We start from the raw sequence: 16,507 nt of genomic DNA, 5'->3' as shown, positions 1-16,507 counted from the left end.
GCTTTATATAAAGTATTTCATATAATAGTTAATTTCTCTGTGCTTTATATAATAGTTAATTTCTCTGTGCTTTATATAAAGTATTTCATATAATAGTTAATTTCTCTGTGCTTTATATCAAGTATTTCATATAATAGTTAATTTCTCTGTGCTTTATATAATAGTTAATTTCTCTGTGCTTTATATAATAGTTAATTTCTCTGTGCTTTATATCAAGTATTTCTTCACTTAGGGCAGTTACGTCATTGCAATCTTTGTGCTTTATAAAATATTTCAAATGCAGTGTGCATCTTTTACGATCCTTTTAAATTTACTTCAAATAACAGTATCCCATTTCCATTCTCAATGCCACTATTGTCACAGGTATAAAACACTATTGCTTACCGTCATCATTCATTGCTATTATTACCGCTTACGTCAGCATCATGTATACTCTGACAATAACCATTGTAAACATGTGGATGCGATGCGCCTAGATATAAAGAATTTGAGTTTATCACGCATGCCATATGAAGCTTTTCAACATTAGCAACCTGTATATGTGTACAAATGTTATGAAAGAGGTATATTTTTTTTTTACTTAGAAATGTCAACTGACGTTTTTTCCCTTTTTATATATATACATTGTACATGAATTTCATTTGATGCAAACAATTTTGTTATGAGATGATACATCTACATGTAATATGTTTTTAAAAAAAATTGTATTCAAACCTAGAGTTTCGTAATCAATTTCAAATAGGGGAAGCAGAGGGGGATAAGGCTGACGGGTAGTATCATCGTTTGTTCTCTCTCTCTCTCTCTCCAAATATGCTCTGGAAAATGTAGCGCAAATCTCATTCTTTATATACTTGGTAATGATTATGTTGATTCTGCACTGCGTGATACGGGTGACGTCACAATAGCCGATATCAACGACTGGTCAGAAAACCTATATCATATATCGAACCGGCGTGCAAAAATGCATATCAAGCCGGAAATTACGTATTCGCTCGTATTAATCAGTGTATCAAAGTTTTTACCATAGTAAATAAATGTATCAATGTAGATAATGTATCAAATATTCCTTGATCTATCTTTAAAATGCAATAAATTAACCCGCATGTGATAAAAAGAATAGTACCTAACACAGGGGCTAAGCCCGTTTTGGGCCCGAACTCTGTGATACCATAAATATGGTATCACAGAGTTCGGGCCCAAAACGGGCTTAGCCCCTGTGGTACCTAAATGTAAAGTCAGCCCTCGAACCCACATATCAGATTACCCCCCCCCCCCTCAAAAATAATATACTGTATGTATACAAGATTTATTAATAAGTATAAAAAGGTGCAGTATGTGATAAATAGAATATTGCATACTAAAATACATGTCATATCAACCCTCGGGCTGATATGACATAAGCTACGGATTTTAGCATGTAATATTCTTTCTCTCTCTCTCTTTCTTTCTCTCTGTATATATATATATATATATATATATATATATATATATATATATATATATATATATATATATATATATATAAAGTGAGACCATTAGTCCTCATTGTACAATGCAGCTAGCAGTAATTTCTTCCGACGAACAATATAAGGCGTGCCCACTCATCTACATGTATTTCTCCATTTTTAATTGAAGGTTCGGTAATGACTCTCTCTCTCTCTCTCTCTCTCTCTCTCTCTCTCTCTCGTTTTAATTTTTCACCTCCTTCCCCAGATTAGAACACCTATGTACGATTAAAATTATCTTCTGTTTGTAAACGTCAACAAAAATTCATGAATTCAAAATTTTAGAATCAAGATATGTTAAAAACCTTAAGACATGGCGTACATACGAATTTGATTTTCAACCATACCCACGCTTATATGTGATACCATGGAAACAAAAACCAATTAGAAAATAGTTTAGCAATATAAATTCTGAATACAGATTGATCTACTTGTATAAAATAATTGAGTACTGAAAGAGGCTGTGTATGAGATTTATAAGACCAACTCGATTGATAACAAGTCCTGTTTTGTTGTTCTGTTCTATTTCGTAATGAACATTTTAAAATAACTATCTATCACACAATAAAACAATGATAATATCTAAGTATCAAACAACAGAAATGATAATTAAGCTGTATTATACATTATGTTGCACGCTATGAACAGTTGCCTCTTACCTGTCTAATGCACCTGTGGTCGTGTGACGTTTCCACGCCGCGATTCTAATCTATAAAGCGCTCAAGTGCTGAAATCTTGTAGATGGCATATATATATATTATCCTCCGTTGCAAACGTAATTTCGAGAAACCCAAAGGGCTAAAGACTCGTCTTTCTGAGAAGGGTATAGTACATGTACTATCACTGGAACCGAGAGGATTATAGTACATGTACTATCACTGCAACCGAGAGGATTATAGTACATGTACTATCACTGCAACCGAGAGGATTATAGAACCTGCACTATCAATCACTGCAACCGAGAGGATTATAGTACATGTACAATCACTGCAACCGAGAGGATTATAGTACATGTACTATCACTATATTCTAGCGACTCTCCTTTGCACAGTGATTAGGCACATCTGCATTACTTCTTACTTCAATAACCCGGTGTTCATAATCAATCTCATATCAATATATATGTACTTTATATGCTTGGATCGAATGGGTTTTCTATTCTAGAATTTACATCAATGATTTCGCTTGCTTTAAAGATTCACCTCTTCTTGTTTTCATCAATCAATGGAGGATTCGGACAAAGTTGATAGGCATACCGCCAAGGTCACTGGCCAGCGGTTTAACTTAACCAGCAAAGCTTAGACACTACCGAAATCTGAAATACAATTCTTGCTTTCTTTTTTGTTACGAGAGAGAGAGAGAAAGCATTGCAGTAAAATTTAAACCAAATTGACATAATTTAGTATTCACCAACCAATTACTGTTCGAGCAAACAAATAGCACACTAAATCTGAGGTCTGCCCTTCCATTTTCCATAGTTTTTTAAAAACATTTTAGGGACCATCTTTCAAGTGGAAAAGGTCAAGGTCAAAAGTAATAAAAAAAAAATGACATACACTATCTTATCATGGTATACCCACCATACCAAATTTCAAAGGAATGTGTCAAAAGACAAAAAAGTTATGCTCCGGAACAAAAAAAATCTATCGTTTGACCTTTACATAAGATCAAGGTCAAAGGTCATCAAAAATGGTACGCGACACGCTGTCTTATGGTATATCTACATACCAAATATTAAAGGCCTATGTCAAAAGACAAAAAAAGTTATGGCCTATCATTAGTAAATCGCGAATACAACAACCAAAATGAGCTTCGATATTGACACACCCACAACTTTGTAAACAAACGAACGTGTTTCCCGTAACTTTCATAAATATATTTTGTCATACACATCCTGTGGAATCATTAGAATTCGTGGTGACTAAATTTTCGTGGAATTCGTGGGTACCCCTCACCCACGAATTTACATCCTCAACGAATAAAGACATTCCAGAGTTATCTTTCTTACAAATATATAAATCCACGGAATTACGTCCCCACGAACCCGTAAAAATTAAGCAATCCACGAAAATTGGCCCCCACGAATTTAAATGATTCTACAGTAGTCAGTTTATACCATCTGTAAGCTTTTGAGATGACCACTTGTGAGATACTAATACATGTATATACATAGGTGCCTGTGACGCAGACTGTTGCCGATAGAATGTTACTTCGTAATTACTTAAAGGAAAAACGATATCACGAAGATGTGGGTTTTATATTTGTGCAATGATCGAATGGTATAATGTCCCTACTTTAATTAATCAAGGCTGTGTAATCATATGTCACTGATGGTAATTAATTTGAATAATTCCCATAATTACCATCCCATATACTTTCACTATGACATCTGACAGCAGAATGGGAAGTGGGAAACTGACAAATGCTGACCTTCAATCCAAGAGAGAGCGGTGGTACGAAAGAACCCCTACATTAAGGTAGCTCTATCGTCACGTGACTTCACGTTAGTATGGGTTCAAAGTAGGAAAAACTGTATTAACATCTACTTAATGTAGTTTAATTCAATTCATAACCAAAGAAAATGTGTAAGTTACCGGCTTTTTATACGCCCGTCGAAGACGGGACGTATTATGGTATGGCGTCGTCCGTCTGTCTGTCCGTCTGTCTGTCCGAACCTTGTGGGCAGGATACAGACTGAACCATAAGCCCTAGGACTTTACAACTTCGTACATTTGATCACCATGATGAGAGGAAGATGCCTATTGTTTTTCAAGGTCAGAAGTCAAAGGTCAAGGTCGTAGTATCACTTATTAGGAAAACCTTGTGGACAGGATACAAACCGAACCGTAAGCTCCAGGATATTATAACTTGGTGTATTTGATCACCATGATGAGAGGAAGGTGCCTATTGTGTTTCAAGGTCAGAGGTCAAAGGTCAAGGTTGTAGTATCACTTATTACGAAAACCTTGTGGGCAGGATACAAACCGAACCGTAAGCTCCAGGATATTATAACTTGGTATATTTGATCATCATGATGAGAGGAAGGTGCCTATTGTTTTTCAAGGTCAGAGGTCAAAGGTCAAGGTCGTAGTATCACTTATTAGGAAAACCTTGTGGGCAGGATACAAACCGAACCGTTAGCATATTTATGAAGTAGTGCATTCTAAGGCTATCCCTCTTTATATATTGATATCCATTTCTACAAGCATAATAATGAATTAGCTCACAGAGGACAGTGCTAACTTCACTAAAATATGAATCCCACTAAAATATGTTTTCCTTGAGCAAAATTTACGGGCGTATTATGCCACGTTGGCGTTGCTCTTGTTAAAGATGTCAGACATACATAAACAGAAGTATATGTCAACATCACAAAACTATGGTGGCTGATGTGTGTCATTTTACATTGTATCGTCTTTCCGTTCTTTCGAGGCGAAAAGATGACAAAATGAAAAAACGACAAAACGATCAGTAGCGGCTTTTCGTCCCGAAATAACAAGAATACGACAAAACGAAAAGTCGAAAAAGACATCAAAAGGCAGGCGAAAAACCGCAAATTACCGACCAATTCTGTTGTCTTTTCGATTGTCGTTTTTTTTTTTTTTTTTTTTTTTTTGTAATTACCAAAATACAATGATGGGATTTCCTGCATTAAGAACAATCTCGACTCTTGTGATTTGTCGTATATTTGGAAAGACCAAACTCCTTTTAATTTTAAATCTATAAAAGAGTAGTACATGTATATGCATGTACAATCTTCGAAAGGAGTAATATATGCATGTAAAAGTATTGAAGACAACGTTTGAGTGTGAACTGTATATATTATTCTATCAGAGTTATTTCAGAGATCCAAGAAATGCCGCGTCCACTATTCTCCAATATAAACTGATTAATCAATAAATTATGTGAACAGTGACATTCATTAAACCGCCACCAGAAAAATAAAAATATGGTTTAGAATGTAACACTGACTTGTTGAGACCATATCGGTTCATTGTTTTCGACCCCATTAGACTCTGTGAATTGCCAGAGCTGTTAAATGTTAACCTAATTTATAGCTTTTCGTGATCCTACGTGTACCTATTTTTTAACACTTCTACTCGTGTTTTGTTAATACAGTAATAAAATCAATAACTGATAATTTTATTTCACTGTCATGAAAATTAATCAATGTATGTTACAAACAAATTTATAAATGACTGAAGAATTTCTGACATTCAACAATAAAAGAAATCATCTGCCTTCCGAGATCGATACACTTGTTTACAAACAACTTGACCCTCTTCCATGTGTGTAGAGCACTTTATTGGGGCTGTATTGATATAATCCGTCGACATCAAGCTGAATACTTTATATGGTTTGGTTTTGGTTTTACAATTGTTTAACGTCCCTCTAGAGAAATTAAGTCGCCTCTTACGACTACCAAGGGGTACTAAGGACCTATTCTAATCCGGAACCTCACGGGTATCTTTTAAAATAGTAGACCATGCAATCTCATGTTTTTTCATCATCAGTAAAACAAAAACAAAAAAACAAAAAACAAAAAACACCATTTTCGGAAGCTACCATGTATGGTAACATATTTCTGCCAACACTTGTCAGATAATTATGTCCACTTGGGGGGGGGGGGGGGGGGTCCTCGTTTATATTTCTCATTCCTTTTTAATTCTGATTTGCTAATGTCATTTCCTGACATCTTTCCATCTTATTCTTAATATCTGACAAGTCAACATCTCGATCTCGCATGTCAACATAAATATCTGACAAGTCAAAATCTCGATCTCGCATGTCAACATAAAACATCTCGATCTCCCATGTCAACATAAATATCTGGCAAGTCAGCATTCGATCTGATAAGTGAACATGAATAATTGACAAGTCAATATAATGTGATAAGTCTACAGAAAGATATGACAAATCGACATGTCAGAGCATTATGTCAATTTTTCAGATTATGTCGACTTGTCCAAACATTGTGTCGACTTGTCAGATGATTAAGTTGTTAAATGAATAGCATATATTGGGCGTGAAAGTATTTAACGGTTACTTTTGAAACTTATTATCCGACATATCAACATAATGATTTGACAAGTCGACATAATATCCGACAAGTGATGGCAGAAATTTGTCACCATTGCCATGACATCACGAAGTGACCTAATTTGTAGTTATATAGGGAAACGATCGGCTGAGTCGTAGTATAATAGAAATAAAGTTTTTGTTTTCGTGCATGATGCAGGATAACCTCCTCGGTCTCGAATTATTATGTTAAATATTTATAAAAATGTTAACAAAATTTGGAACCACTGATGACTGACTCCCTGTTGATATAATACATAATCTTTATACACTCTTCACGGCAAAATAATCCATCAGAAGACTTATATTGTTTAGGTCATCAGAGTCGCCCAGGTGACCTATTGTCATTGGTCTTCGTTAGTCGCCATTAACAATTATCATTTTTAACTTCTTGAAAACTACAAGGCCAATTGTTACCATGTTTGGTGTGAAATTGATTACTTTACCACCCTTGGGGCCTCATGGGCAAGACCAAATATGCTAAAAAGGTCATACGACATTTAAGAAAGAGAAAACAACAACAAAAAATTCTTGTCTACTCCCATACATGTACGAGAAAAACCGCATGTTTATGATGTCCATTAAGCCCTTTATCAGAATTGTGAAATCCATGGCCCAAGGATCAGGGGGTCATACCCTAGGGCGAGGCCAATATGGCCATGTATTGAAAATGTATCAAAACTTAGAAAATCCTCTTCTCTACTCTCATGTATATTTGATATGCTTCGAACTTTCAATTTTCCTTGTTCTGTAATTGACAAGGGATTGTATGTATTGTAAAAGATGTTAAATGTGCACACAAAAAACTCTATATTGAGGCTTAAATGCGAATATGAGGCTTCCTGTAAGAGTAATGTATGGGCTATGATAATGTAGTAATTAGGGCTATACGGGCCGTGGATATCGGCCTGGATAGCTCAGTGGTTAGCTCAGCACCTGACTAGTAATGCAGGGGTCCCGGGTTCGATTCCCGGTCCAGCCAAAGATTTTCTCCTCTCTCCTTTATATACTACAATACTCAGGTGACCGTTAAGGCCCGTGGGCGTCTTGTTTCTCTCGGTCAAGATAAGTGGATCACATCATTTGTTTTGGATGAAATTTGGCGAAAAGAATAGGGCAATTCTAATGTTTGTGACACGAGTAAGAATGTATCTGAACCATAAATGATTATCATTTTTTATGTCTAAAATGTCATTTATCTGTTTTGGTCCCTATAAGTTTTATTAATTACCATGACGCTTCTGATGTAGATCTGAAACGTTTTATGATAGCAGATTATGTATGGAATGTAGATGTACGTACATGTATGAAGACTCTATGCAATATAAAGATACTTAATTACTAAAAGAAGGAAAAATAGATATAACAATTTGAAGAGATTTTACTGGTCCAATGACTTTGTGTATCGTATATCACGAAATCGATCAATAATAGTTTAAAGAACCTGTCAAATTTAATTGACAAACTAAGATTAATACAACTAAATCTATATAAACTACACATCAGGCCAATAATAAAATATTTCTCCAACTCAAATTATGAATTCATTAGGACACGATTAGTATAAGTTGAAGCTAGCAGCCCCTAACCAGCAGCCAATAAGGCCATAGAGGCTAACGGCCAATAAGAAAGTTCATAAAAGTACTACGAATTTTCAGACGGAATACTAAAAAGTAACATAAGAAATCAAAATTGATAATTTTTTTCAAACAATTAATAAACAAATTTTTAATTACCGAGTTTCATACTTGAAAGCAATTGAGGTCAACTGAAAGTTTCTGACGTTACATCATATAGGGGATAATGAATATATATATATTTTTTTTATAATTTATTTATTTTTTTGGTTACATACAATACATCAAACACTTACACAAACATACCTTTCATACATGCATACATCTCTCTGTGGTTTAGGTTACTTGCTGTACAATAGTGAAAGTAATAATAATAACAATAATACATGTACTAAAAATAATGATAAGTACATGTAGTAATAATTAATCAATTGCAAAAATATTTTCCCACTTCATCCATATTTTATCAAAGTTATGTATTTTAAATGCTTGAATTGCAGCATATTTCTCTACATGATATTTAAACTTTAAGTGACATAGTAATCCAACAAGATTTGGTTCTTTATTCTGCATTAAACAGATAAATATGTATTGTTTAGCATATAGAATTATAAGGTTTATAGCTTTATTATTTAAAGACAGTGGAATTTCACCAAATATTATATTTGACACATTAAAACCAATTCTTTCTGAAATTTTTCTATATATATGAAGACTTAACTCACTCCACAATGTTTGGGTCTTATTACACGAAGTAAAAATATGTGTTATTGTTTCAATATTACTTGTACAAAATCTACAGAGATCATCTGTTTTAAAACTAATGTTTTTCAAATAATAACCAACAGGAAGAATTCTATGTAAAATTCTAAACTGTAGCCACTGAACAGAAGAATCACTAGATGTTTTGAAACAAATTTTAAACACATCTTGCACTGAAATATCATCTACTCCATATGAAGATAGTTCAGTTTTCCACTTGCCCATAGAAGTTGGGATATCTTCTTTTGCATTTAAAATATTGTAAATAATATTAGAACATCTTTCATGTAATAAAACTGGTTCAAAAAATATAGGCATACATGGATTAACATTTTGTTTGGTTGAGTGTCTATCAATGGACAGACGTTTTAAATATTTTGAAATTGCAGTAATAATGCTATTGTATTCATTACACATACTTCTTGAAGATTGTATAAACACTGTCTTGGTTTATCCCCTTTAGGTAAGCATGAAATGATTCCTAGTCTTTGCGAAATAGGAAGTTCCCTCTTATGATACATACAATTAATAGCTCTAACAACATAATATTTAATGTCATTCCAAAAAAATTTAAAGAATTCAGTTGTATAACCATCGCTACCGGGGATTTGTTGTTTTTCATATTTTCTAATACTTTAAGAACCTCTGCTTCTTCAATATCATCCTCCAGTTTTTTGGTTGCATGTGTATCTAACTTAGGAGAATTGTAATCTGAGATGATGCTTTCCAGGTCGACATTAATTAAGTTAAAATCATTATTAGTATATAAGGCTTCATAATATTTCTTGACACCTTCTAATATATCTGACTGTTTGTAAATTGTACCAGTATCCAACTGAATTTTTTTGATAGTTTTATTTAAATAATTTCGGGATTCTAAATTACAAAATTATTTTGAAGGTTTTTCCCCTTCCTCTATCCAACGTGCACGAGACCTTATCATGTGACCTTGTAGCTTTTCTTTTCTAATGTTTTCAAGAGCTGCTCTCTTCTCATCTAGAATATCAAAATCAATAGGAGAGTCAGACTCTAAAATTTCGATTTCATCTAAAAGTTTCTTTTCTTTGATGTCTTTTTCTCTTTTCTTAAATGCTGAGTATGATATAGTAATTCCCCTAATTTCCATCATTAAAACCTCCAGAAATAAACTTTCATTAATATCGTTTTTGCACTGAAAATTTATATTATCTATGTTATCCAAATATTGGCTAGTAACAGATTGAATAGTTTCTTTGACCTTCATAACATATTTTTTGTCTGTTAATAAATTGTTATTAAATTTCCAAAGGCACGCCCTCTTGTAAAGGGATTAAATTTTAATTCAAGAATAACAACAGAATGATCAGATCTATATCCTGGCTTTATGGTACAGTTTTCAACCAAATTTGACAAACTATCAGATACAAGAAAGTAGTCAAGGCGACTTTGTTTTAAGGGATTTTTTTTCCGCCATGTATAAGCTTTTTTATCTGGATTTAGCACTCTGTAGTAATCTAAAAGTTGTAGATCGTCCATGATTTCTAGAACTTTAGCACGTGCTTTGGGATTATTGATTCCACAATAGTTATAAGTATCCAGTGAAGGGTTTAATGTGAGGTTAAAGTCACCACATAGAATAAAATATTCATTGTCATATTCCAATAAAATATTCCGTACATTTTCGTAAAATTGAGGGTTATCAGTATTAGGCCCGTATATATTAATAAGAGTTATTTTGTTTTGGGATAATGAATATTAATAACAGATTAATCTTTGAAGAGTCCACTAAAGAAGTATGCAGGCAAGGAAGTGGATCCCTAGGACTATCATTTTCCGTCCTCAGTTTGGGGCTGTAGGGATACCGCAGGCAACGAAATTAAGGGGAAATACTCGCTAAATGCGAGTTAGAAATTGAAATTGCGAGTGAAAAATCACAAACGATCTTTTTCCTGATTTCCTCGGTTTATTGGCTGTGCTTTGAAGTTTGCAATAATTTTGTCTAGTACATAGAAATGCTTTACAGAATGATATAAAATATTGAAAAAGTAAACGTGGATCAAATTCAAATCTCAATAGAATCTCAATGGGGCTGGATCTACATACATGTATTACAGTTTATTGACATGTACAGTATTCTTAAGATGTCAGTAAAACGCAAAATTAGCGTATCTACGCGCAAGTCTAGATTTACGTCTACGTTTAAGGATATGATGTTTAGTAAAACTCAGCCCAGAAGAATAAACGACAAAATTCAATAATAACTCTTCTTTACGGTAGGTGGTCATTTTCTGATGTAATTAGAAAATGGAATTTAAATTTCTGTTTCAAAAATAATTGAAAGTTGATGTTAAAAAATGCATTTCTTTAATTTCAATTTATATGTATAACCACAGGTAATTTTGTCTGTAATAATGATATTAGGGGTCTATACTATACCACCCCTATTAAAATTAAGTTGTTTTCAATGAATATTAAGGCAGGTGTACTATCTCGGGTCTACGCCCACTATTCAGTGCTGTGGTCATTTCTCAAAAGAGGCTTAAAACGGGAGTAACCCCATCCTAAGGTAGAACAAAATACAACCTCTATGATTTGATGCGGAATTTTTGTTTAGATTATGGAAATGATGGTTGTAGTCTGATAAAATATGTTTGGCATAGCTTATATTTGGATTTTCTGTCACAAAGTCAAACTTTTTTGGGTGGAAAATAGGAAGTACATTTTGTACATTTATGGTCGACTTTATGTAGGGAATCAAACAAGGTTGGTTGTAAACCATGCAGCCTCATCCAGTAGATTGTATCGTGTCTTTTATATGCCAATACCATGCAAGTTTTTTTTTTTTTTAATAATGAAAGAGATATTTCTAAAATTGTCAAAAACGTCTGCATTTTTCGTTCCGCGTATCCTCATTTCTTGCATCTGACAGACCCATTCATAACAGAAATTGCATATATACTACATATCAAAAGTTTTGTCATTTACTCCTCTGTCGAATGGTATAGAGTATGTTTGTGTAGTACAGTATAATATACTAGTATTAGGCTGTAAAACAGCAAAGCGTTATCCCCCTCCCCAAATTTGAGAAACCGTGTAAATTTTCTAGATTACACAAAATGTCAAGAAATTTTATTATAAGGTAATTATATCTAAGCTAAAGTGGTGAAATGTGATATGCACAACTAACATAAATATGCACAGATTAGAACGTGTGAGTTTACATATACATTAGGTAATACTTACAGGGTTATGTATAATTAACATGGTACCACGTGGCACTGTATAAGCAATGATTTTAAATCAAGATTTTACAGTTTAGCTGGTCTGATTTTGCATGTTCATGTGTGTTCATATTGGGACACAGAGGCGAGATTGGAAGTCAAAACCGTTGCCGATATAACAAAGCCTGTAAATAAGACCAAAGAGAATTGACTCAGTGGTCCTCTTTCGACGATTGCAAGTGCGAGAAGTCAACCCTGAAGACGTAAATAGACATGAGCTGTCCACAATATCTCCCTTGATCTTCTGTGATGAAAGGAATTAGCTGCCGAACTGTAGCTCTTTGAAAAAATATTTTGACGGAACAGAGAGCTACATAATAAAAACCTTCGATTTACGGTGCACGGTTGAGGCCTGGTATCGATGTATTCTTGTGTTGCTGTCTCATAAATATTTTTTCAGAGATCTACAGTTCTGCAACTAAAAGGGAATATGAAACAAGAGGCCCATGGGCCACATCGCTCACCTGAGTCACCTTGGTCCACATTAGAAGACTTTCCATATATATTTGCTTGTAAAACCGTAGTCCCAACCTACCCCTGGAGGCTATAGTTTTTGCAAACTTGAATCTACACTATCTCAGAAAGCTTTCATGTAAATGTGAACTTCTTTGGCCCAATGGTTCTTGAGAAGAAGATTTTTAAAGATTTTTCCTATATATTTGTATGTAAAACTTTGATCCCCCCTTATGGCCCCATCCTACCCCCAGGGGCCATGATTTGAAAAAACTTGAATCTGCACTATGTCAGGAAGCTTTCATGTACATGTAAATGTAACCTTTAATGGTCCAGTGATTCTTTAAAAGATTTTTAATGATTTTCCCTATATATTTGCATGTAAAACTTTTATCCCCTATTGTGGGGCCCATTGTACCCCAGGGCCATGATTTTAACAAACTTGAATCTGCACTACATCAGGTTTCATGTAAATTTGTACTTTCCTAGTCCTAGTCCAGTGGTTCTTGAAACAAAGATTTTTTTGATCCCCTATTGTGGCCCCATCATACCTGGGGGAGGGGGGGGGGGGTGGGGGCTTATTTTAACATACTTGAAATCTGCACTATGTCAGGAAGCTTTCATGTAAATCTGAAGTTCTTCTGGCCCGTTGTTTTTTTTTTAGAAGATTTTCCCTATTTATTCCCATGTTAAACTATGATCCCCTATTGTGGTCCCAACCTACCCATGATTTGAATAAACTTGAATCTGCATTATGTCAGGGAGGTTTCATGTAAATTTCAGCTCCTCTGGCCCAGTGGTTCTTGAGAAGAAGATTTTTAAATGACCCTACATTATTTTTCCATTTCTGTGATTATCTCCCCTTTGAAGAGGGCATGGCCCTTCATTTCAACAAACTTGAAAGCCCTTCACCCAAGGATGCTCTGTGCCAAGTTTGGTTGAAATTGGCGCAATGGTTGTGGAGAAGAAGATGAAAATTTGAAAAGTTTACAACAATGCTGGCAGCGCCACCACCACCACTGGCAGACAAATTTTGATAAGAAAAGGTAACTTGAACCTTTGGCTCAGGTGAACTAAAAATTGTTTGGATTTGTCAAAAAAAAATTCAAGTCAAATTTTTCATCAATCAAGATGGAAGCTAGACTGGGGATCAACAACCTTCTCTTTACTTGGGATTCAATTCTCTATAGAATTTGAAAAACTCATAGACATGAATTACAATAGTGTTTTTAATTACCAACAAGAGGCCCAGGGGCCTTATAGGTCACCTGAGTATCATGTAACAACCTTCCAATGTTTGAATTAGGTTTGTGTTTAAATATAAGAATTTTACTTTTGGATGGAAGAAACATTGAATAGCTATGTGGTCAGCCCTGCCTTTGCACCAGAACCCCTGACCCAGGAGCCATAAATTTCAGTTTTGAAAGAAGCATCCTTGATCATCATTATCATACTATTAGTTTGTCTACTTAATACCCAGCAGCAGAGGAGAAGATTTTCAAAGAAATAAAATGCATTTTCACTATATCATCAATAGGGCCCCACCCTAATACCAGAACCTCTGACCCAGGGGCCATAAATTTCACAATTTTGAAAGAGGCATCCTTGCTCATCATAATCATGCTATTGGTTTGTCTACTTAATACCCAAGGACAGAGAAGAAGATTGTCAAAGAAATAATGCATTTTCACTACATGACTTATAGAGCCCCACCCTAGCACCAGAACCCCTGATCCAGGGGCCATGAATTTCACAATTTTTAACAAGAGGTACTGTGAGCAATGCTCACTAAGAATACCCCCTGCTTACCCCAATCTCCCAAAGGGTGTTGGTAATAGGTATAAACTACCTCTTTTCTGAGTGTTGCTACTTCGATGTCCAGTGCGCATGACCTTTGACCTTTTGACCCCAAAGTCGATAGGGAACATCTTCATCCCATGGGTAGTCCATATGTATGATATGGTGACTGTAGGTGGAAAGGATAACGCTTTAGAGCCCGGAAACCATATTGCTACTTCAATGTCCAGTGTGCATGACCTTTGACCTTTTGACCCTAAAATCGATAGGGAACATCTTCATCCTATGGGTAGTCCATATGTATGATATGGTGAGTGTAGGTGGAAAGGATAACACTTTAGAGCCCGGAAACCATATTGCTACTTCGATGTCCAGTGTGCTTGACCTTTGACCTTTTGACCCCAAAATCGATAGGGAACATCTTTATCCCATCTTCATCCCATGGGTAGTCCATATATATGATATGGTGACGGTAGGTGGAAAGGATAATGCTTTAGAGCCCGGAAACCATTGCGTCTACAGACGGACGGACGGACAACTCGATTCCAGTATACCCCCCCACAACTTGTTGCGGGGGGTATAAAGAGGCATCCTTGCTCATCATTACCATGCTATTAGTTTGTCTACTTAATACCCAGAGACAGAGAAGATTTTCAAAGAATTTCTACATTTTCACTATATGACCAATAGAGCCCCACCCTAACACAAGAACCCCTGCCCCAGGGGCCATGAATTTCACAATTTTGGTAGAGGGCTCAATGCTCATTATAATTATGCCCACAGTTTGGCTTCTTGATGTCCAGGAGTAAAGAAGAAGATTTTTTAAAATTACACTCATTTTAATGGTTTTTGCCATTTTCACTATATGACCAATAGAGCCCCACCCTAACACAAGAACCCCTGCCCCAGGGGCCATGAATTTCACAATTTTGGTAGAGGGCTCAATGCTCATTATAATTATGCCCACAGTTTGGCTTCTTGATGTCCAGGAGTATAGAAGATTTTTTAAAATTACACTCATTTTGATGGTTTTTGCCCCACCCCTCAGGCCCCAGGGGGGCAGGGACCACGAATTTCACAATTTTTGTTCCCCTTCACCCACAGATGCTGTATGCCAAAATTGGTTGAAATTGGTTCAGGGGTTTCAGAGAAGAAGCTGAAAATGTTCAAATGTTAACGCACGACGAACGACGACGGACAAAAACAGATAGCAATAGGTCACCTGAATGAATTCAGGTGACCTAAAAATTATGTCTCTTATTCAACAATGGAACCAACAGATTCTTACACTTATTGGGCAGGTAATGGTATCCATTGTAAAACCCCTCATTTTACCAAAAGTAAATCATTTATTTATCTCTCTTTCTACACCACAACATGAAGAAATTGTACCCTGTGCACAGATATATTTGAATTCATTTGGAAGTCAAAATGTGACAAGGTAAAGAGAGCTGCTGTATAAACCCAAAACTGCACATGGGGGGGGGGGTTAAAAGAATATAGAACACTTCAACAACTCATTGAAATGCTAATGAATGAAAAAGCTAATAAGAATTAAGTTGTAGTTCATGGTTAGACATATTTTAATCACCAATGGTAGTGATGTTAGAAATAAACTTTTTGACTTTCGAGATGCTTACATCTTAATTTTTCTAATACCCAATAATTATAGTTTTAGTGTGAAGTTTTTACCTCATGGCTATCTGTTATGGAAAAAAAATTGAATGTGCAAAGCATGCAAAAAACAACTTCTGCAATATTCCAGTATGATATAACAGAAATATAAAAATCAATGAAAACATTGCATTTTTTAAAAGGTGTCAAGAAGATTGGTGATTTTTTATCAGATGACTGTATTTTTTTTTTTTTTTTTTTATCTAGAAGTGTTTTTCAGCAAACATTCAATATTCCAAATGTATGTGTAATGAAATATAATAGTATAGCATGTGCTATTTCTAAATATTTAAAATATATCTCTATACTAAAGATAGAACTAATGCTGTAAAGGACTATTTTTCATATCTGCCTTCTATTTTGAAACTATTCTGCTGAATGAAAAATGCACAAAATCTAT

This window comes from Ostrea edulis, chromosome 5, assembly GCF_947568905.1.
Source record: "Ostrea edulis chromosome 5, xbOstEdul1.1, whole genome shotgun sequence".
Classification (NCBI taxonomy): domain Eukaryota; kingdom Metazoa; phylum Mollusca; class Bivalvia; order Ostreida; family Ostreidae; genus Ostrea; species Ostrea edulis.
Note: the sequence above shows the minus strand (reverse complement) of the source record.